Below are 23,946 nucleotides of genomic sequence, written 5' to 3'. Positions count from 1 at the left end.
TTTTATATTATAATTTTGAATTATAATCTAATTGTTATTATTAAGTGGTAGGAGCTGGGACCAATCAACATTGTAAATACAGCTATGTGAATAACGTTCAACTGATGAAGTGGCAAGAATGTTTTGTACAAGTCAGTGACAGTTCCTTAGTAGGCAATACTGTTTTCTAGCTAAAAAAGGACCAGTTTACAAAAGATTATAGTGAGCAGGGGAGGAAAAGAAAGTGAACAGAAGTTCTTTCTGTTCCACATGCACAAGTCAACAACAGAGGGACAGAAATCTCAAGGCATGGATGCAGATTTGTCTTGAGAGCTCCGGGTAACTTCTCTAGTGTCAGCACTTATAAACCTTAGTAAGAAAGCAAGCAGCCACCAGGTGCCAGAGGGAAACACTGAAATTATTCCAAAATGAGGTCATAGGAACAACTCATCATTTCCAAACAACTACTGCAACAATTAGATAGAGGGTGCTGGTGATGGCCTGGAAGGACACACTCTTGGGAAAAGCACCACCCTCACCACCTGTATTTTTGCCTGCCTGAAGAACAACAGGGACAATTTGTCTACTTCAACAGCACCTGCAAGGTGCTATTTATTCAGGTTTAGAAACACACAAATGGAAACTGCTGTTAGAACTGCTATATTATGATAATTATCACAATGACCCTCTTCTTCTACTGACTCAGTTTATTAAAGCTGCCAGAAAAGATTGCCTAACTGTGAGCACTGCTCAGGAGTTAAGAAGCGGTTCAAACTTTGAGCATTTGCAGTTGCAGAAGGGGTTGCACCATTTCAGAACACAGTGGGTGAAATGGAATAAGGGGGCAATGCATCCTTTGGATATTAAATGCTTCCTAGTTTTCTTATCCGCAGGTTGATTTGAGTAGCATTAAATTGAAAAACAATTAAAACATCAGTATTTTCAAAATAAGTTATCTGAAGCCTTGACTGGGCAGAAATAAAATACCAGCAATTTACACAACACACAAAAATAGCTTGCAATCTTATCATAGCTGCACACAGAGTGATGCTCCCAGAGAGCAAGAATATTATTTTTCACACTGCAGCAACATTTTCATGTACAGTAGGAAACTTTCACACAAGCTTTGCACCACAACAGGTTTTACTTAGAAGTTTTCCTGAAATACAACCCTGACAAAAGGAGAAGCCAAGGAATGCTCTTCCTTTGTCTTTCCAAGTCCTTCCCAACACCTCTGTTCAATCCAATCAAATGACAGTGATCTGGGATGAGGTCAGTTTGCAGTATGGGGTAAGATACAGAAGAATGCCATGTGAAAAGAAAGAACATCTACTATCTCTGATGACTTAAGGCTGTAATAATCTAAGTAAAACTGCTCAAAGAAAACAGAAATCGGACTTTGAAATGCTCAGGGTCAGAATACTTGGTCTGCTTACAAACAGACAAAATGAACTTCCATGTTCTACTTACTTTGTGTAAGATTTTTGTATTAAAAGGCTGAAATTTAACATAGGCAATCTCAGGACACAGGAAACTTTTCACATTGTTTTCAAATTTCTAGTTGAGTAATGAAAGAAATATTAACATCTCCACCTACACTTCCCCACAAACTAAACTTTTTAATGACCAGATTCAACTATGAAGATATCCAACTTCTCATGGCATGCATTTGAGTGCTCTGTAGACTTCAAAATCATTTTTGTCTTTTGCAACTTGAAATTATGTCCACTGAAGGATTTTTCTGTAAAACCATAAAATTCTGTGTTTTTCATGATGTACAAGGACAGCAAAATTTTAAACTAAACATTTTTCCTTATGCAAATGTAGATGCATATACACATCCTTGTAGGGAAAAAAATATATATGCATACATACTGAACTTTCAGATTTGAAATCACTATTTTCCAGGTGCTATCAACAATGAGGTTAGCATCCACAAACTCAAAATTCCACAGATTTAGCATCCATAAACTAAACACCAGTTTCAGTTCAGAAAGTAGAGAAACCAGATGAAGGTTTTTCTGCCCTACACCACTGATTCCTCAGTTTTGAGCTGTCCCCTCTCCTCCCTCATAACTGTGATGGCAAAACCAAGTTGAGACAGCACAATAAATCAGATCAGGGAATTAATTTGCCTTAACAAACAAATTTCGGATGCAAAAATGAAGTTATTTACCTGCAGTACTACATCCAGCTCTGGAGTTTCCAGCAGAGGAAAGACATGAGACCTGTTGGAGCAGCTCCATAGGAGGGCTACAAAAATGACCAGAGGGCGGGAGCACCTCTCCTATGAACACAGGCTGCTGAGACAACTGGGATTGATCACCCTGGGGAAGAGAAGACTCGGGGAAGACCTTATTGCCTTTTAATATTTAAAGGGGGCTTTTAAGAAAGATGGGGACAAATTTTTCATTTGGTTTTGTTGTGGTAGGAAAAGAGGTAATGGTTTTAAATTAAAAGAGGGTAGTTTTAGACCAGATATATGGAAGATTTTTTTTCTTTTTTTTTACAAAGAGGGTGCTGAAGCACTGCAACAGATCTTCCATACAAGTGGTAGATGCCACATCCCTGGAAAAATTCCAGGTCAGGTTGGATGGGGTTCTGAAACACCTTATCTAGTTGAATATGTCCTTGGTCAAGGCAGGGTGGTTGGACTAGATGGCCTTTAAAGGTCCCTTCAATCCAAACTGGTTTATGATTCTGGGTTTTTCTGGCATCAGTTTGCTGACTTAGCATCACAAACAGCTGTCCCAACTCATCTGAATGGGCACCCTGGCATGCAATGGCAAAAAGACAGCTCATTGGGATGAGGAAATCTGGGGAGATAGACACAGAGTCAGATTAATTTCAAAGCAGATTAGAGAGAGAGAGACAATAATTTAGCATGGATTTCCCAATGAGAGATCACAGTTTTGTCACACCCAAGATGAAGCATAAAAACAAATGGGCTTTCTGCCACTGGATGAAGGTCCATCACAATCCTGCCTGAAGCATTTGTCTTTTGGCTTGGTTTTGATGGAAATATTGGTCTGAATCCCTACAGATTGGGGGGATTGTTATTCTTGCAAGAATAGCACTTGTAAAAATAATTTTTACACAAAATATTTACACAAATGATAGCACACAATGTAACATTAGAAACAATATTGCATTCTAATTTTATAACTGCAGAAGAGGCAGGCAAATTTAAAAATGTAAGCTTAACCTAGCAGGACCAGCAGAAATACTTCAAAATCACTGAAAAGCAGTCTAATGGAAAACATGTTTAAAACCCTATAAAAAGTTTACTTTTTTGCATATTTTAAAGTCCATTTAGTCTTTTCAGTTTGCCAATGTGCATTTACAACTGTATGCTACAAAAACACACAAACACAATCTAATTTCTCCAGCAGAATCAGTTCACTAACACCGAATATGTAAAACAGACTTCAAAAGTGAAGTTCAGGCTTTCAAACTCAAATTTCAATCTGTGTCCAACTGCCAACTACACTTCTGACTCATATTTCTTCTCATGTACCTTCTCTATAGCTTACTGAATTTATTCAACTTACCTAAAGCTTCAACTGTGGATGCCATTTAATGGTCCACTGTAGTGATTTTCTATTCTACCTGTAAATCCCTTTTTTTTAAATGTTTCAAGATTCTTCGGTGACATCTGCAACTCTTGAAATACATTGCAGTGAGAAATTATTATGATCAAATGAACATATTCACTTCAGTATTTCCTTTCCTTCGACTGAGGCAGATCAGCTGGTAAATTAAACTGTTATGAAAATTGTTTCCTTTGCTTAATCAGTTTGTACTTGCAGGAATTAAAATTAATTTTTTTTTCATAATGACCAAAATAGTACCTATTTAAGGAGATAGTGACAAACCTAGCAAATTTTCTTGCTGATATAAAGGGAGAGGAAAAAAGGGAAAGAAATCAAGTTTGCTGTTTTTAAAGAACTAAATGGATATAAACTGTCAGACTCTGGGTCATCATTAAGCACAAGCCAGAGCATTGGCACGAGTGACCGTGTTGTGAAGCCTACAAGCTTTATTTGGTTTTTAGTTCACATTCCTGTAGAGTGAGACATTCTTAATTTGGGAGAACTACGGGTAAACATTTATGGGAAAAAATTATTAAATATTTCCTTTCACAAAGGTAGCAGGCAAAATAAAAATAAAAACAACTCCTGCACAAAATGCTAAAGGTGGCCTTTAACTATCAAAATTCAGCAAAGCAAATGAGGTATCTATGCTCATCTCTGAAAGGCACTTGGGGCTTTTACTATTGAGTTACCAATCTTCCCTCTGCCATTAACCATTCACAACCTCTTACTACATTTATTTTCAGATTGGAATAGTATTATCCATATGTGAAATGGATATCCAAATAGTCCAGCCCATCATATGCAGGTTATAGTCACTTGCATACACTTGCACCTAGATTTAGCATTACAGAAGTGAAAATACTTACAAGATAAGGGTACTTATTACACCACCTGATGTAATACATAACTATTGGTCACTTCCCAAACCTCTCACTGAACTCCAGTAGCCTTTGAGAGCTGTTTGCTGCAATTCAGTTTATGAGACAACATTTTAAATGTTCTTACTCCAAAGAACTCTTGGAATGATGAAGACGTCTGAATATTTTCTTTCTAAATATGAAACATGTTCTGCTTGCTGAAGATTTCAGAATTTTAAACAAATATAAAACACAGTTTATTCACCACACTGAAAGAAGACATCCTGTAGAGGGGTCTGAGGCCTGAGTGGATACTGCAATTTCTGCTGGCTTTAGCCTTCAGCACTACAACTCATTTATCTGAGAAATCCACAGGAACACCTAGGAACATCTAGATCAGATATGTTTTGATCAGTGTGTTCAGAGAGCTGAACCTTATCCTAACTCAACAAGCAGGAACATGCTGGCCTGACTGTACATGGACCAGGGATATCAAAGCTCTCTTCCTCCTCTGACCAAATCAGATACAAACTTTCTCTAGAGAAAATTCAATGACACACACACCACTGCTGTATTATAAACTTTATGTGATTCTTAGCTACTGAAAATACAGAAGATGACCTCCTCTTCCTTGTATCTATAAAATGAAGCTCCTGGCTTCTTAGGAAAGGTGTTCCTCTCCTGATCCCTCAATAATTGTCAAGACCAAAGTCCAAAGAGTTTGCACTAAATGGGCAAATCTTTGAAAAATTGCCAAACATGGTAGCTCCTTCCAGTCAGCATGCAAAGACGAAGTTGATTTTCAAAACTTTATCACAATTGTGGTAAGGTCAAGGTTTTATTAGTACTTCCAGTATTTGAAGCAATTTCCTATAAACTCCGCAGTGTAGCTCAAAAATAATCTAGGGCACCATCAGTATAACAAAACCTCGGGTGTATGTTTTCCTGAAATGTCATGCAAACATCTAGAAGAGTTCTCTTTGTGGTATCACCTTAATGGTGTCACACATTCTCCAGAAAAGGAGAAGTCAGTAACAATAAAGCAAATTTTGCTTCTCAGATGTCCAATGAAACAACACACCAAAGATTTAATCTTCCAAAGGAACAGGCAACAGATATTTAGCAGAATTAGTTTCACAGCACGGTGTGTCACCACAGTTATGGATAAAGATGTCATAGAGCTTGGTCTTTGAGGCAAGAAAAAAATTATTAAAAAACAAGACTGACAGGAGGAGAATAAACTATTTTTCCCTGGGAACTGAGCTATTCTAAATAACTGATCCTTCTTGAAAACCTCCTGTAGCATATTTTGACTGTTCACTAGTTAACCTGCTGCCTGTCAGAGAAACTGGGAGTATTTATCAGCTGGTGTTGTTAGTCATGTGACTTCAAATATTAATCATATTTATTAAAAAAGTTGGTGTAGTAATTGCAGTTTCTTACTCATGAGGGATAAAATGCTGTATTCCACTTCATTTTATTGAAAATTTCTGAACTATGTTAACTGCTGTCTAACATATTTAAAATATAGTCAAATTAAGTAATATTTTAAAAATTGAAATATTATTTGTATGTAGCTTACTATTTCTTATAGGAAACAATAAAAGGGTAAAATGCTCTAACAAAGAATCAAGATATTATGACATGGTAAAAGAGATAATCCTACCTGATTGCCACACCTTTAAAAATTATGTATAAGGAGTCTTTTGTTCCCTGCTTTTTGGAATGTCAAGCAACTCATAAATAATAATCTGGACCTAAATAAACATAGGCTAGTTAAAAATCCTGTATTTGTTTAAAGCATTAAATGAATCATTACTTCAAGTATTCAAATGGCAGTATCTTCCCTCAGATTCTTACCTAACCTCTCTTTTATAAAGGCAACCTAAGGCTATGCCAATAAGCTATCGGCAAATTTTTCTCAATCTCTTTAAAGCAATCACCAGACAGTTTTAAATACCTTCATAAATGCTTAATATTATTATATTATGCTAACTTAAAGTAAGAAGCTACCTGTAAGTCTTTAAAGCAGGAGAAACAGAATTATCAGGATTTTTTTCAGTATTCCCTTAATGCAATTACCTCAATTCCTGTACTTTGTCATTCTATCAGTTACAGCAAGATTTTTCAGCAGAAAAAGAAGCAAAAATATGAAGAAAGTAAAAAGACCCTGATAATACAATCAAGAATTAAAACCCCCTGCATGTTAAAGAGTTTGTTTCTTGTTTTTGTTTTTTTTAATAAAAGTATAGTCACTTGGGGTTCACTTCTCCCCTTCACTTGTAACACACCTAGATAAGCTTAAAATGTTCTTTTATTCAAGAGAGGATTCAGTTACTTATTAAGAACTACTTACTCTTTGCCAGTGGTTTGTATCAGCTTAAGAGAGTAACATGGAGAGATGTGTTTCTACAGTGGGAAAAGCCCAGCAACCCACAGACTTCAGCAATGAAGGTGCACACAACCTCTAGGAGAGGAGATAATGGGGCAAAAAAGAAGCAGGGCCAAATCTTGGATCAATCCACTACGAAAAAATGGCTAAATTGGTGTTGGAATGATTTCTTAACAAAGATGGCAATGTCCAGTTGCCCACTCCCTCCATCCCCCTTAGGTAACAGATAGTTGCACCCAACTAAAACTACCTTTGTTTAAACACAGTTTCTCCCATCCTCCCTCATTATCTCGTCAGAATTAATGATTATCTGATTAATTAATTGTTACTCAATTACCACCTAATCCAATCCTCATCGACGTATCCTAGGCACACCTTTATAACCACAATAACTAAGATGAATGTTCATCTCCTCCTCTTCTTTTCCCACATCTCCTACCTATCCTCCCTCCCCCCCCCCCCAGATTAACACATTCTGGGATTTATTTTCCTGTATGAGTTCCAAGAATCAGAGTGTTCTCTCTATGTTTTCCCCACAGGGTGAACAGGAGATGTTGGTCCCTATGGTCTCACCTTGGGGTGAGTGTCAGTGACTCCTGCAGTGCTGCAGTTCTAGCAGACTTCTTAAAACATGGTCCCACATTGCCCAACATTCTTTGACTCTCCTCTCTCCTCCAATGCTACTTTTTGGGGTTATTTTTATTTCTCAGCTCCTTTCAGAGAAGCACATCCTTAGCCCAACTCAGTTTAATTGTTCAGAGCAAATTTTTTTTCACACTGAATGAACAAACTACTTTAAATATGAAACAATCAAAAGAAATACAAATTTCTAATGACTGTACTGCCCTATTCCACACACTCTGCAACTGGTCTATATAGTGTATGCCATATGCCAAAATGATTTGTATATACTACTGACATTTTTCACGTTCCCTGCAATGTTTGGAATGCCACACGGCACAGGGTGCAAGAAGATAAGATCGTTTATGTAAGCAAAATATGACCTTACAAGTGTGTAAATCCCTTATGTGCGTATGCAGGAGAAATAGCTGCGAGTACCAGTACTACTTGGATGTGTAATTATTTGCTTTACATGCCACATCAATTCTGCAAACAAATAGTAACTATTTAGCAATATTCATCTCTTCCTATTGTATAACACCGAGCAGGGGAAAGAGACAGAGAAAGGTAAGACTTTAAAGTCCATTAATAAATATATACTGGCTGCAAACTAATATAGAGATGTTGAGTTTGTGCTGTGAAAACAGAAATTCATGGCTGATAAAACAGCAGAAAATGGAAAGAACAGCCTGATCCAAAAAATCAAAAGTGCAACAGGCTGTGCTGCTCTGGGAGAAAAACATGGGACTAGAAAGAGTAAACACAGAATTTATATGTAACATTCATTCATATAAACATATATATAAGCCCACACACATCCTAAATTGTGTTCTTGTGGATTTGTTTTTTTTTATAATTCACAAGCAGATACAGATAAAACTTACCAAACCTTCCTGTTTAGAATCTGAAGGTGATAAGGTTAAGTACTCTGAAATCAGCAGATGACACATTCAGTGTTCAGTACACATATATATTCTGCAGAAATCCGGTATTACATGTCTTTTGAATGTTTTGCACCTGTGCCTCTCAACATATGGTTAGAGAATGTCTATTTGTATTAGCAGGCCCACAGCTTGAGCAGACCACTACTGTTTGAATCAGGGGACATTTGAGTCCCACTGCTGGATAAGAAAGAGGAATTCTGTCAGCCCCGGGTCAGGCTGCAGGTAAGTGCCACCCACCTGTTGCTTCATGCATATGGAAAGTGTCATGTGATGCCCTCACAGTGGAACAGTGGTTTATGGAACAGTGTGGTTTATGCCCTGCTTGGGAGGATGGCTTGGGAACAGCTTTACTTCAGCTCTCTGTCCTGCACCTTGAAATATTTCCTGCCTGGGGTGGCATGAACCTCTCAGGCTGGAGGAGGAAAGCCTATCCTTTATCTCCGTCCCGCTCCTCCCTTTCCAACCCCAACTGTTTCCATGGTAGAGTCAGCTGTAGCCGCTGCCAAAGAAAACAAGGCATTTTCCCACCTCGAGGGCATTCCCCTCTGAACATCAAACGTCCACAGCAAACAATGGAGTTGAAACAGCTTTGCAAATAAAAGGTCACAAGAATTTTTCATAGTGGAAAAATATCAGGCTACCTACAGGCAGGGGTTGTTTCCAGCTCACAAACACTGCACATGCTTTCAAACACACTTCGCTGTGAGCTGAACTAGTCTTTGCTGAGACATTGCACGGTCCCAGTGATGTAACTTGAATTAATTCTCCCTCAAGCTATTTTGTAATCACCTTAATTGTCAGGTCTTAAAAAGAAGAGATTTTCAGTTCTTTGGGAAGGGAGTGCATTTACATGCCATAAGAAGCCAAGCAAACCGGAGGATGCTCTGACATAGCAGGTCATACACTAAGCTGCGCACAAAGTAGGGGAAAGGAGAAAGGGCATGTGCTACTGGAGAGCTTCAGGGAGAGGAGCAGAGCATGTGATAAGCTGTTGATGGAGCTGTGCTTTGCAAGCTCTAGCCAAAGGACAAATGAGCAATGCAGAGAGCCCCTGGCTGCCAGAAGCTACTGAACCCACACTAGAGGCCTCCGTGGAGATTTGGCAGCATGGGGTTCAGCAACAGCAGGAGCCACATGTTTTCTGGGCTCCCGCTCTGTGCCTGCACACACGCTCAGCCCTGCCAGCACAGCAGTCTCCCATGGGGTCACATTTCCCCATGGCCACCCTGGCCCCCACCCAAACATCCCCTCTGCTCCACTCCCCTACAGCACTGGCATTCCTGCCCTCTCCACAAGCACACTCTGGGGGTCTTCCCTCTCTTCCTTCTCTCAGAAGCAGAGGGTTTCTTTCAGGAAGTGTGTGACACCCACTGAGTGCTGCTGCTAAGAAGATGAACAGAGAACTCTTAGTCCCGAGGCCAGGAGCAGAAAATGAAAGGTAATTCAAGAATCATTTAGTGGGAAAAATACCAGACAAGATATCACTGAACAAGTTTCTGTTACTAATCCCTAGCTAAACTCAAATTCCTTCAGATGAGCATAACAAAATAGTTTTACTGTGGGAAATTACCAGAGTTTAAATGTGCACCCCACGTATTTGGCATTAATCTCCTCCAGAATTCCGCACACAGGTAAGCCTCAGCAAAGAAGGAAACTGTGATTATCTGCATTTTTCTGCAATGCTGGGGCAGTGGAGGAAGGGAGTGGCAGGCATGGGTTGAAGGTTCTGAGTTTTCAGAACTAATTATGTTGACAATGAACATGAAAAATGTCATAATTTCATAATAAAAAGGGCTTGCTTTGAATTTCTTTTTAATTTTCCCACTTCCCTACAGGATAGTTTAGCAGACACAAGCCAGGAGAGCCAGTGACTGGAATAGTAATTGAGCACTTGCTCATTTAAAGAATTAACCCTACACATCTTTTACCAATCACCATCCTGCCAACTCCCATGGGAAGCTGCCCAACAAGACCATCACTCTCACTTACTGCCTACAGCTTCTCCCAAGATTTCAACACCTTTCTGTACATTCATGCTTCACCTAAAGTGCCCAGTATGGAAATGCTCCTCCAATATTGCCTTCCCTCCTCCTTCCTCACTTGGAAAAGACTGGTCAGCCAACATTTTCTTCACAACAGGATGAAGAAAACCTGTGAGCCTGACTTATTGCAAGAAAAGACTCACACTAGAAGTACTGCTGAGAAAAAAACACATCTGAGTTTTTAGATTTTAAATGTGGGTGATTGAGAAAATGGGACTAAACTGGTGAAGGAAACTGGTAATTAGAGGCCACTGATAACTTGGGGGCAAAGGGAGTAAGGGAGTAGTTCAGACATTGTCTGTCATTGGTACATAAAATGTTTCTATTTGATAGTTTTCCGGTGTTAAACCATGAAGTGACAATTGGTTTATAGACACTGTAACTTTAATCTTAGGAGAGACCATCAATTCAGAGTAATCTGAAATCTGAATTCAGCACTTCCAAATAAAAACAGAAATGAAAAATTGTAACTGGTAAATAGCACCATATGAATAATCTTTTCTTTTTCAATGGGCACATGTACCAACTACAAGAGAATGTCTAGAAACCTTAACCAGGTTCATGCCCCATCACACTGGGGACATGAGATATGCAGCCGTTTGCTTAGACTGCTCACATGCTTTTAGCAAATTTCAGCAGATGGATGAAACAAATGTGTGTGTGTGTGAAGAACAAAAGGCCATGTAGACAATCTACAGAAATCACAGTTATTTTTTTCTGTTGCCTTATCTTTACTGTAGTGATTTGTACTGTGTATCCATAGATTTCCAAAACATACCAACAAGGTCTCCAATTCCAATACCTCCTTAAAGCTCCCTCTTCTTCAGCATCCATTCCATTTGTACATCTGAACCCCAAGACAATTTATTTTTTTCAAGCAGACAAAAATAATTGTTTCTCAGATATTAAATACACTAACACAATGCAGACACATACAGAGAGAGAAAATATGCATTAAATGTTTTGCAAAGGGGCCAAAGAAGGGAGTTTCTGGCAATTACTCAGTATAAGGAGTAAGGTATATGGTGAATAGATTAGATAAAATTAGTAGTTGTCAACCCAGTACTGCCTGATGACAGAAATTACAGCTTTATCTCTCTCTTATCCATGCCTCCCATGTATCATGTGCCTCATTAGGATCCCATGGACAGAACACACAAGAAAAAGACAATCCTCAAGCAATCAGAAAAATCCATCCAAAAAATAAGTGAAAAATCTCCTGCCAGATTTAGTAAAAATGATTTCACTTTGTTACAGGACCTAATTACGTACTATCCTAGACTATGACAGCATTTGAGGAATGGGAAAATCCATGCTGTAACCAGGTGTCTTGCCATGGTTAAAAATGCCTCCTTGCCCTCACACATGTTCTTGCTTGTTGGAAAAACTAGCCATAAAATAAAACCAAAAATTAAAGACAACTGGCAACTCACTCAAGGAAAGGACTGGGCAGTCAAGATCTAGCTATGTTAAATTTGGCTCTGTTTAGACAGATGACACAGAAGTATGAACTTTGAGAAAGCACTAGAAACAGCTTTGCCAAATATTTGGAGGAGAAAGACATTGCTTTTTTAGGCTATACAGCACCTGGCACAATGATCTGTGACCACATCACCCAAAGCTAGCAGCACGGTGCTGGTTGTCCCAGCCATCTCTGTGGGAAAACTTGGTTGGATAAAGCTGCTTTTCCCAATTACCCACATTCCTCCAACTAAGTTCTTGCGCAGAGGTTTCATTTCAGTCACAAGAGCATGAGGAACAAATGACCAAGGACCCTGAATGGCTGAACAATAAGTCCAAAACAAGCCCAAGGGCCAGCATGTGATGACACCACATAGGTCATTTCCTTCTGCATAAAAAGCCCTAACGCTTAGGAAGCATTTAGCAAAATAGTAAAAATGATCAAAAATGTTTTCTATCAGATCACACCCAACAAGCTTCCAGCAGATTTAAGGAACGGCGCAAAACATTCCCCACAAGTTTGCTGGTTTGCATTACAAGGAAGAATGTGAGCACATCAAAGCTTGAATTTTGCCGAGTAAGAAATTATCCTTCTGGTCCTCAAAAGACCAGCTGACTTTGAAATTAGGACGAACTGTGCCTTGACCATACTTGTAAAGGCAAAAGAGAACCAAATCACAGACATGATCTGTAGGGAAGTCTAGATACTGCCAACATACGTTTTCCCACCTGTGTTTTGAGGCTAAGGCTGTAGGCACTGAACACACATAATTCATGAGCTGCACTTCCACAGCCTCACAGGGCTTTCAAGAGCCTGTCACATTCTTCTCAAGTGGATCATTAAGGGTGGTGTACCTAAATGGATGGGTGGAGGAAATTTATCTGAACAGAAGATTAGAAGTGATTCAATTTTGGGAGATAACCCGACTTTTTGTCTAGGTAAGACAATAGCTCAACCATGTGAGTTTACACTGGCATGTGGGGCTACTCAGCAGTTTCACACACAGATTCTGTTGTGCAGATGTAAAAGAATAGCGCTGTAAAGTTTCTTTTTGTGAACCATAAAGGTATAATTCTGACATGAAGATGATGTAATCAACACTTTCATGAGGTTAGGCTTAAAGAGGCAAACAAAGCTTTTTACAGTGAACTTTCTGAATTCCCCTTGACTGAAAAGAGTTTGTCACTGACAACTGGTGGGACTGTGACAAAGATAAGAGGAGTGGAAATTCATGCTCAGATCGTTTTACAACACATGGAAGGAATCTTTTCTCTCTGTAGAACACACTGCAAGTAGCGGCAAAAGACCCGGGAAGAAGAGGAATAGAGATGATGGTCTTCAGTACAATCTACTTTCAGAAGAAAACTACTTGAGCGGGAAGTCAGTGCTGAAACTTTCCATTCCAAAGCTTTAACTATTAGCAGGACTAAATTATCTGTGAGAAAGCACTGAGTTCGTTCCACACCTTCTACAGAAATGCAAAACAGAGTTTAGAAAAAATTTCCTACTTTTCTTTAAGTATCTCTGTGGTTGCCTGGATGAATGGAGGTGTCAGAATTGTAAGGGGAACCCTGACTGACCAGGAAAGGAAATTGTTTTATTGATGCAAATACCAGAGACCGTGGTGCTTGTCATACTGGAGCTTTAAAAACAAAACTCGTGCCTTCCTCATTCTCTTTTTCACAGTCGCTTTTGTTACTTATTTTAAAATACCCTCCTGACTAACAGAAGAAGAGGGGGAAAAAATCGTGAAAGCAAAAACTGGGAGAAACCTCAGTATAGAAGGATAGCTGAGCCATCAATTTCTGTAGACCAACCCTTAGGTCCAATTCACCCTGTGCTACTGCCAGCCACTTAAATCATTCATAGCAAAAACTCTGACAGTCCAAACTGGTGCGTTCAAGACTTGCAGGAATGCTGTTTATTCACAATATAGCCTAAAAGCTAAACACAAAATAATTTTAGCATCTGCATAGCTTTATTTAAATAGAACAGCTCTTAAACAAGCAATACGCCATTTAAAGGTGCAAATCTCAGCGTCTGCTACACTAGAAGTTCTTATACAAAATTCTCTTGAATCCTGGAAAACTTGCTCGTTCGAAAGGTGCATGCTGTTCTAATATGTTCTAGTGTGTGTGTATATATATATATATATATCTCCTATGTCAGCACAAACAGCCTCCATGTAAACACGCAGCCGGGAGGAGCATGAGTAACAACTCTGTTTCCATCAGAAGCCCTTTATCCTGCGTAAGAGGTCTGCACGCTAATAGATGTCCTAGGCTAATGCTAACTAGCTACAGCTGGCTCGCAGCTATAAAAAGCATTAATGAAAACATAAATACTGCCTTCTCCGCTTCCCTCAGCCCGGACGTCAGGGCTGCGCAAAGGCAGCGCTTTCCAAGAGCTGCTCCGTGTGAATGAACGCGCTGCTCCCAACCAGCCCGCTCCGGTTCCCCCGCTTGTTTACTGAACAGCGTGTGCAGGGATGCGCGGGGACAGACAGACAGACACACACACACCACGTGTGCCCTCTCGCAACCCCAGCCCCGGCCTTCCAGGGAACGCTGGGATAAAGGCAGGAAATGTCTGCTCACCCAGGGACTGACCCGCGGAGTGAACGCAGCTCGACTTTGCCATATATCCCTGTGTTTTGCTGAAATACCACTTTGCTGTGCTGCCACAGCTTCAGCTGTAATAAAACACCCAGGCCGTGAGTGACATGCACGGAATTTAACAACACTTTACACCCGGGACTTCTGTGTGCTCTAAAAACTTACTGCAGTACATATGTTTTCATTGTGCCAAATACAAAACTAAACTGCAGGGGGGACAAAACGAAAGAGACAGGTTTATCCAGGACATATGGAGAAAAGGAAAAAAAAAAAGCATGTATTTCTACTCCATGGAACTAAGGATTGCAAAATGAGACCAAAACAGCAGTGCTACAACAATCAGCAATTTTTATCAATCCACACTGTGCATACACAAAATCTTCATTATTATTTGACTGCTGAACTAAAGGTTGCAAATTCAGACCAAAACATCAGGATACTGAAGTGCTACAACAATCAGCAATTTTTATAAATCCACACCATGCACACACAAAATCTTCATTATTATTTGAGTATTGGACTGTCTATCTGCTCTGTTAAAAGGGTTTTATCATGAAAGCCACCATCTGCTTCTATGCATTTCAGCAGGTGACCTCAGACAGAGACAAATCCTTTAGGTCTTTGCAGGGAGGCCAGGCATGTTGGCTTGCTATCCAATATGCTAGGCTAACCCCAAGCCTGAATCAATAAGTAAGAATCATACCTAGCTTTTATTTTTCCTTGTCATTTTTATAATGGAAATCCTTTTATACGCAAGGAAAATCAGGAAATTTGGGGTTCTTAATCAAAAAAAGTTGAGGAATACCCAAAAGTATATTTATCTTATAAAAAAAAAAATCTTATTTCCAAATATAATGATTCTTCTTTCTCATGGTTTTGTTCAATGCATGACTTTTTAATTATTTCTGATTTGCATTACCCAAATAGCAATGGCAATCAGGCAGATCACCCCCAAATTCAGCAGGGATCAAACAAATCACAGAATGCAACCCATTTGTCTATGCAGGAGTTTCCTAAATCTAGCATACAGAGGTTATCCTATGAGGTGCAACCCTTGCAAGCATTCAAAAATAAATTACCTGATTGCAATTCATTGATTGGCTGAAGTTGCAACCACTAAACCAGAAGTGACACCTATGTGACACCTCTTTTTGCTTTGAATTCTCCCCCTTCTCCTTGTACATATAAGCTGATTTCCAACTGATTTCTTAAAAATCCACAACCTTAGTAGAGTCCCTTCCCACTTGCACTGCTGAAACATAAACAGCCTGAGAGACACCGATTTTCCTAACTGTTCATGCATCCACTTCAAATACCTGTTCTCTCAGGATGTTATTGCTACAATTCTCCCACAAACCCTGGCAGTCCAAATAAAAAAGGTGACTCAGATACACAGAATCACCAAGGTATAGATGAGCTCCTGACCCAGATATTTTCAAGCATGACTAAACAGCCCAAGCTGCATCAAGACAGCTTTGGCAGTTTTCAGCTCCCTTGGAAAGGAAATATCCACTTACAATTAAATTAAATAGAAATAAAGACATTAAAAACGCTTTTGGAAAGATTAGACACTGAGTGTCTTTGCTAATATTGTCTTCCACTTCCCACTTACTTATGTTAATACAGCCAGTTAATTTATAGCTCCATATTGAAGATGTGACATAACTTGTTCCAATCAAATTAATTTCCTTGCACATTTTTCCTCATGTCAAACAGAATTTACAAATTTTGGCATTTGTTCAGAGGCAGTGGAAAATGCATAATCCCATTGTTATAGGACAAAGACAAGAACATCTGTAGTTGTCATGACTAGATCATATTTGAATTCAATAGTGGGGAAAGCTGCTGCCTCAGAGAGGAAATCCAGAGCTTCCAGCAGACCAGGTTACTCACAGCTCCATCCAACCTGCTTCTGAACACTTCCAGGGAGGAGTCATCCACAATCTTTCTGGGCAACCTGTTTCAGTGTCTCAGCACCCTTACAGTAAAGAGTTTTTTCCAAATATCTAATCTAAACCCACGCTCCTTCAGCTAAAGGTCATTCTCCCTTGTCCTATCACTGCACGTCCTTGTAAAAAGTCCCTGTGCAGCCTTCCTGCAAGGCCTCTTTATGTCCTGGAAGGCTGCTTTAAGTTCTTCCCTGGAGCTTTCACTCCTCCAGGCTGAACAGCCCCAGCCCTCTCAGCCTGGTGAATGTGAAACACCTCTGAAGTACACTTTGCATCCTCTCCTAGCCTCAGGCACATGTAAAGCATGTTGTCCACACTGCAGTCAAACACACACCTCCAATCAAGTTCTAAATCCAGTGTGTTACAAAACCAATTTGAACAAATATCAGGCAGCATGTATCAGTTACATAATCCATTTTTTCTCAATGTAGGACTAAAATTAAAAAATAAATAAATCTCTCTTAACTGCCAACCCACTGAAACCCTTACCCTGTAAACTGTAATATGCATTAAGTCCATCCCAGGCCCTTGCTCATCACTTTTCCCATTTGAGAAGCATGTTCTTCTCCAAACCCTGTGAAGTGCCCTTTAGTCAAAGAGGGAGTTGAAGTATTAACTGAAATGAGATTGAGGATTTCAGCACAGCAGATCCCTACCCAGTGTGATGCTGCTGACTGCCTTTGGCTGTGAGAAACAGAACAAAACCAGCAGCCATCAGTCAGGACTGGCACGTGAACATAAGATAACCTTCTTACATTTTTAACTTACATACCAATTTTAAACCACAATGCTTACTGAAAGAACTAATTGTCTTCTCTGAGGAGCTCTATTTTATTTGCATTGTTTGCTGTACCTTCATGTTTTGCATTGTATAAAAGAAAGCCTAGACGAGTTTAAAATATAGATGTCCAGGCCTATGTTTCAGCAATATTTTCCCTTTCAAAGTCTGTCTTAATTAATACAGCATATCCTTAATTGCACAAAACTGTGTATTCCTGACTCTTTGAGACTCAAGACCTCCTTTTCCCCAAAAGAGTATCTTTGTAATACTTCTCCAAGGAGTATTGATCTGTTACATACAACAGAAGCTTTTACAAAGCTGATGATAGAAAGTTATTTCTAAGAATCTTCCATTTTGGAAAATTGCTATTACATAAAATCTGTGCTGATGTTTTTCTGCACATGCACTACCTCTGCAGATACTTAAGGCTGTGCATACAAAGACTGCTTACTTGCCCAGTGGCAAAGAAATTCCGTGCAATATTCAGGTGGTTAAATTTCTCTCCCAGCTGCTAGCTCACCTCCACCCAGGCATTTATAACATTTGTCACTGCTCAAGGTTCTTGCCTTTGGGTACAATGGTAGAAGAAAAACAAATTCCAGAGACACAATCTGACTTTTACAAAGGTTTCTGAGAGCTTCAGCACAACTTTAACACTTCCTCCAGGAAGTGGTATAGTCAGTGAAATGTAGAGGTGCAAAACACACATGGGAGATTTCTGCTCTCAGTTCTATCAACCACGTAACTTTCAGAGATATAAAAATTCAGGGGGAAGGTCAAAGCTGGGGGTAAGATTCCATACCTTTTATGTAGGCCATCTTACAGTAAGTCTTGACAAATAACAGGTGCTGGAAAATTACTATTCCTGTTTGAAACCACCCAATGTACAACAGCACATACTTCGATTGTGGCTCTAGGGCTGGCAAATTACATTTTCAAATTGTTTGCTTTTTTGCTCCCTAGACTGGTCTCTACTGTAGGATAATGTACAGGGACCACATTACTCTTCCCATTCTCACCATTTACACAGTCCCTCAAAACAACCAATTGGGTGCATACAGCCGTGAAGCAAAGAGCAGTGGGAAACGAGGTCTTCAGGTGCAATAAAGCTTCCCCGGCTTCCTAAAGCCCTGCATGTGATCATCAGAGGTGGGAGGTGAAATTGTGTGCCTACAAGGTAAGTGGTGGGGAACACAGAGCTCTACATAATGATGCTTCTATAGCACTTACCTGTGTCTCTGTGCTACTCAGGTATTTCTGCAATTTGCCCATCATGGGGAATGCATCAGTTAGTAGAGCAACTCCTCCTTCTTGACCAAAAAAGAAAGGCTTGGGGTGTGTCTGACTGCCTTCTGTGAGCACATGGGTGCTTAACTGATCAGTCTAAGCACTTGAGTATGGAGGAAATAAAGCAACCAGTGTCTCCTTTTTGCTAGATGCATACAGGAGTCTGCACACACAGTATTAGCCATCTAATAGTTGGTTTCTATTCCTGTCCATTTGCTTTCCAGGGAGACTGAATCCCTGTCACACTTGTGGTCTGGACTGGCTATCATCTTCTTGAGCCTCTTTTCTGCACCAGCATTTTTTACCACTGCCTTGACATATTTTGGAACAACAGCAAATTGTTTAATTGCCTATTCCCAGGACGGGGACGAAAAACGCTGGTGTACATTGAGGGGTCATTTTTTTTTTTTCATTTGTACAGAGTATATCAGATAACAGTGCTTTCACCTTGCCTTTGGACAGAATAAGGTTATGTAAATACTTAGCACTGAAAAATAAACAGCAATGTCAAATTAACAAATTGTTGTACTACGGTGGCACTGGAAGTAGCCCAAGTTCCATCTGGTTGTGTGCAGCATCAGCAGGGAAAACAGACTTTCAGGGCTATCCAGACAACAGCCTGGGGAATCTACAGTGTTACTAACTACATAAGACAATTTAAAGTATTAGTTGGACAGAGTGATACTAAAGCTGTTTTTCCAACAGTCTTTTGTCCTTACTCTCCGTTTTGGTGGCTCCAGTTTAAGAATTACAAATAGAGCAGGGTGGAGGCAAAAGGGAATAATCCAAGTGTCAGGCAGTCTTTACTGTGAATAAAAAAGAGAGAGACTTCAAAGCAGAAACCAGTTACTAGAGCTGGAACCACAGCTATTAGGAGAACTATTATAAGTCTGTCAAGTAGCAATTAGACTACTTTGCAAGAATATTAAGAGCAGTATCTTCACTTCGGAGAAGGATTTGAAAAGGGAAAAAAGAGAGAAACCTTTTAGTTTATGGAGTACTCACTACTGCATTCCAGTTACTTATTTCCTGTTTATTTTCCACTTGAAAAATCACATCCCAGAAACATAATGTAATTTTTTAAAACTTGCATTTATGACCATTCCATTTAAAATGTTTTGTTGAAAAAAAACACAAAAAACAAATGGAATGCTGTAAACAGATTTAAGTCAGCCACAAAAAACATTCTGACAGATGTTAGCATCTGTGAACATGGATCTTTCATGACAGTCCTTTCCAATCTGGGCTCTTTTCAAATAAGAATACCTCCAGAGATTTTTATGTTGTTGTTGTTAATTTCACTATGCTTTATAAAACTTAAGGTATGTTTTCCATACCAGAGGGACAACCTTACAATGTATTAATCCATCTCCTTGGAATGCTAGTTGCAGCATCTGACACTCCATTTTAGTCGTGCATGTTGCCAGACAGGTTAACCCATTGACTAGATTTGTGTTAAGATAAACAGCAAAGATCACTGGATGAAGAAAAAGAGGGAGAAAAAAGGAAATCCAACTAAGAAATTAATTAGTTCTACAGGATCATCACTTGCCAATAAAAGTGTTTTACAAAGAATTACATATGAACAAACTACTTGGAAACTTGCAACAACTTGTTAGACCACAATGAATTACAGCAACCGACTATCATGTTTCTTTGGGCCTGCTCAAAAAGAGAAATGTGATTTTCCTCACTTCTATTTCTTCCAGCCACTCAAACAAATCCTCATCTCTTCTAAATATTTTGCTCCCCAAGGGTCCTGCTTGCATGGTGGCAGACCTTTCCACTGCTCTGTGATCTGGCAAATGGAAAACAAAATAAAGAGCAAAGCTGAAAGAACTACAGATGAGTAGTGCAGAGATGCAGATCACACTAATTTTTAAAGTAAATGTATGGTCTTTCTTTTGTTCCTGGAATAGAAAGCTATAGCAGGCTTTATTCAGGTAGGAAATAGGTCAAAACTTGCCAAGAGAAGTGAATGGAAAATTTGTCTAGTCACCCACAGATTTTAAAGTGTGGATTCACAGCTACAGCTAACATTGTTTTCTACCAGCAGTGGTTAGTTCTTCCTTCATGACAACACCCTTTTCTGTCCAGCCTCCTCACACAAATCCTCCGAGTGCTCTGACCAGTTTAACTGCCTAATAGTCCTAAAAGTGCATCTATTTCAGTTACACTGACAACCACACACCCAGCCCTGTCCTTTAAGGCACAAAACTGACCAGCTCTATTTTTTACTAAACTCACGTGGCCTGCTCAAAACAAACAGATACTGGCAGGAGCAAAATCCAAATTATACACTGCTTTATCCCAGGAACACAAAGTACAAGGCCGGCTCAGTGAGTCAGACACCTCTGAGCCAGTGAGCTCCTCAGGTTGACAGGAGTCTCTTTGGGATCTTCATACTTGTAAGCCAGGACATTTTCAGAAAAGAATCAAAACAATTGGGTTTAGACAAACATGTGTTGTGTCATTAACAAAAGTATCTCTCTGCCATCAGAGGGGAAAAGGCAGCAAAAAGTATGCCAGGAATGCTGGAAATGGGCAGACAGTCACAGCTAGCCATATTTTCTTCTGTTTTTTTTTTTTTCCCCCCAAGAAACCCCTTCAGCATGAAAAGTCCATTTGCAAGAGCAGTTAGTTACGGGGGAAAGGCAAATATTTCAACAATAATACAGGGAATGTGGATCCAATTTATGCACAACAGAAGCCGGAGAACTCCTCCGTCTCTGCAAAGATTTCTCAGCATCCTTGGAAAATGCTTTGAATACTTCAGCTGAGCCAACTTCAACCCTTCAAACATATCCCCTTGTCTATCAGTAAAAGGCCATATTCCACACGTGTTATTTATGAACAATAAATGCTAGATGCACATAGGCAGCCCTGTAGCTTCTATGTTCCACAAGTGTTAGTTTTAATCAATTAAATTAATCCATTTCCTTACGATCAAAATAGAAGTTTCTCCCACAATTTGCTACTCTCTTACTAGAAACTGGATGCCTTGAACCAAATGCATTACTTCCCCTACTTCACGTTTAATTTCATGCTTCTTTTCAGCTTATTGTGGTGGTTTTCATGCTTCCCTGTGACAGCAGCATCTAGGTTATTGTGGAGTGCTATAAAAGAAGATATGCAATACAACAGCTTGTTTAAAATATGAATCAATTAGGTATTAATCTATCTTGATATCTATTTAGAAATTTTTGTCTATGAAACATGAATAATCTAACTCATCTTGCCTCATAAAATACAAACCTTGTTTTCCTGGCAGTTTTACTTCACAGAAAGAAATTTAAAAAGGAAAAATTCTTTTTGTTACAAAAGAATAAGCCAATAGGTGGTTCAAAGGACTGCCAGAGGGCGTTGGACCCTTTTGCTCACTATCAGGTGACAGACACAGACATTTTTGGTAGAGGAGAAGTCTCATGTGGATGTTTATCAGCCATGGAAATAGCAGCTGATAAAGCAGCAAGAGGTGTTTTTCATTCCTCAGTCTGTAAAAGAAGTGTTCGTTCTCCTCTTTGCAAACAAGAAAGTGGGTTGGTTTTTTGATTCAGGATCCAAAACACAGTCTGATAGCTGTGAACAACAAACAAGCTGTTTTCTGAGCTGAGATTTCTATGAAATTTGAGGAACTTTCAAGAGACCAGTTTAACAACTGCACATGAGAATACCCAGCTACAGCATGTACGCAAAAGCAACAAGCTCTCATTTTTTATTTTATTTCTATTTCATGTTTGACATAAGAAGTGCAATCTGAGATTTCTGTTTTCTTTCACCCCATTCCTGTGAAGGGTGTGGGCTCAGGCAGGTTAACTTCCCCAAACTGTGAGACTGCAAGTTGAGTGTACTTTTGGTTAAGAGTTGGAAATGAAAAAATCAGGTTGAATAACAGTCTGTCAGGTGCCCTGACATTTGATCAAATGTAGCCCTCTGGAAGAAAATCTACACTGAGGAGTACTGTCCTCAAAGCCACATATTGATGTGGGCTGATAAAGTACTTCTCCTCTTACTTTTTAAAAAATATATATGTTTTATTAAGAATTAATTAAATACATAGCAATGAGTCCAGACAACAAGATGTATCAATTACTTTTTTAAAAATAATGTTCAGTGTAACTATTATATGTAAAAGAGCTCCTAAAAATGTCGGGGACCAGGCTGTTGATAATTACTTTTCTGTGGGTGATGACCAAGGTAGTATTTTAGGAAAGAATAATCTTCCTGAGCTACTTCTGGAGGAATTTTATTGATCAATGAGTGCTGTGAATTATCCAGAGGCAAGGTCACGAGAATTGAGAGGATTCTAGTATTTCAAAAGCTCAAGAAGAAGGACCATTGAGGACACCACTATCCACCTGCAGGGTGGCTTAGAGGAACTCAAATTACTCAAAACTTTGAAGAAACCTTTCAAAGCCTATTGCAAATTACATCTGGAGAGCTCTCAACAGGACCTGTTAAACTAATTGCACATCTCCATTCAAGTCCCAAACTCAGCAGGAAGAAATGTTTGCTTATGCCCTGAAAGGCTGAACTTAGAACCTTAATACAAGCTCTTCCACTATAACTTACTTTAATGATCTTCCTGAGTGAAAAAAAAAATATCTGATAATCTTACCTTTCAATATTTTAAACCAGCATGAACAAAAAGTCAGTGCAAAATTAAAGGGAAAATGCAATAACAGACTCAGCTCAGACCCAAGGTTGCTGAGAAAGACCAAAATCAGGCTTTGGTCTCAAACCTTGAGAATCATGAAAGAAGAAGGAAAGAATTCAATGGCTCAGTATTGGTCAAAAAAGAAAACTGTTTGCCATATCTTTTGTATTTAAGAAAACAAGGTCCAATTCTTGATTCCCTCCACTGTAAAGAGGACAGTGTTAGGATGCAAAGACTAAAACATAAGAGGCTAAAACAACTGGCTGAAAGCTGTGTGATCCATGAGGTTTGCGTGTAATGTTTCTGCACTGCTGGTTATGTTTTGACACCGCAACACTTTTTACTGCAGAGGAATCTTAACTGCTGTGGCCTCCAGATTTCCAGAAGTCAACAGCATCTTTTTCCAGTGACTTCACAATGGAAGTATACACCTATGTTTCTCTAATAGCATCTGTGCAAAATCCTCATTGTAGAAAAGCCTCTCATTTCTGTGTCTATGTATTTTTTTTGTGTTTCAAAAGACCACAAGCATAACTCACTAGCAGAGCATACCAGAGACTGAAATAGGCAAGTGGGTTGTAACAACAATTCTGTGAAACTCAAGGAACAGTATATGATGTTCTCAATTAGCTTCTCATTAATTCATTTTCAATCTTCCTGTCATCTGTGGATGACATAAACTATAGACAGACCCTTCCCTTCTCTGGGCAGGACTACTTCTGTGTCACACTATGCCTATTAAAGAACTACACCACGCCCAACAA

At 39.3% G+C, this 23,946-nt stretch overlaps 1 protein-coding gene across 2 annotated transcripts in view; it reads right to left on the bottom strand.

Annotated features, from left to right (window-relative positions):
• Nucleotides 1-23,946, bottom strand: part of SPIDR (scaffold protein involved in DNA repair) — a 196,708-nt gene that overhangs the window by 42,631 nt on the left and 130,131 nt on the right. The gene's annotated exons all lie outside the window — the stretch shown is intronic.

The sequence above is a fragment of the Agelaius tricolor genome, unplaced genomic scaffold (assembly GCF_023055355.1).
Source record: "Agelaius tricolor isolate 1412-34295 unplaced genomic scaffold, bAgeTri1.0.p SCAF_2, whole genome shotgun sequence".
Lineage (NCBI taxonomy): Eukaryota > Metazoa > Chordata > Aves > Passeriformes > Icteridae > Agelaius > Agelaius tricolor.
This window is presented reverse-complemented; position numbering and strand designations above follow the sequence as displayed.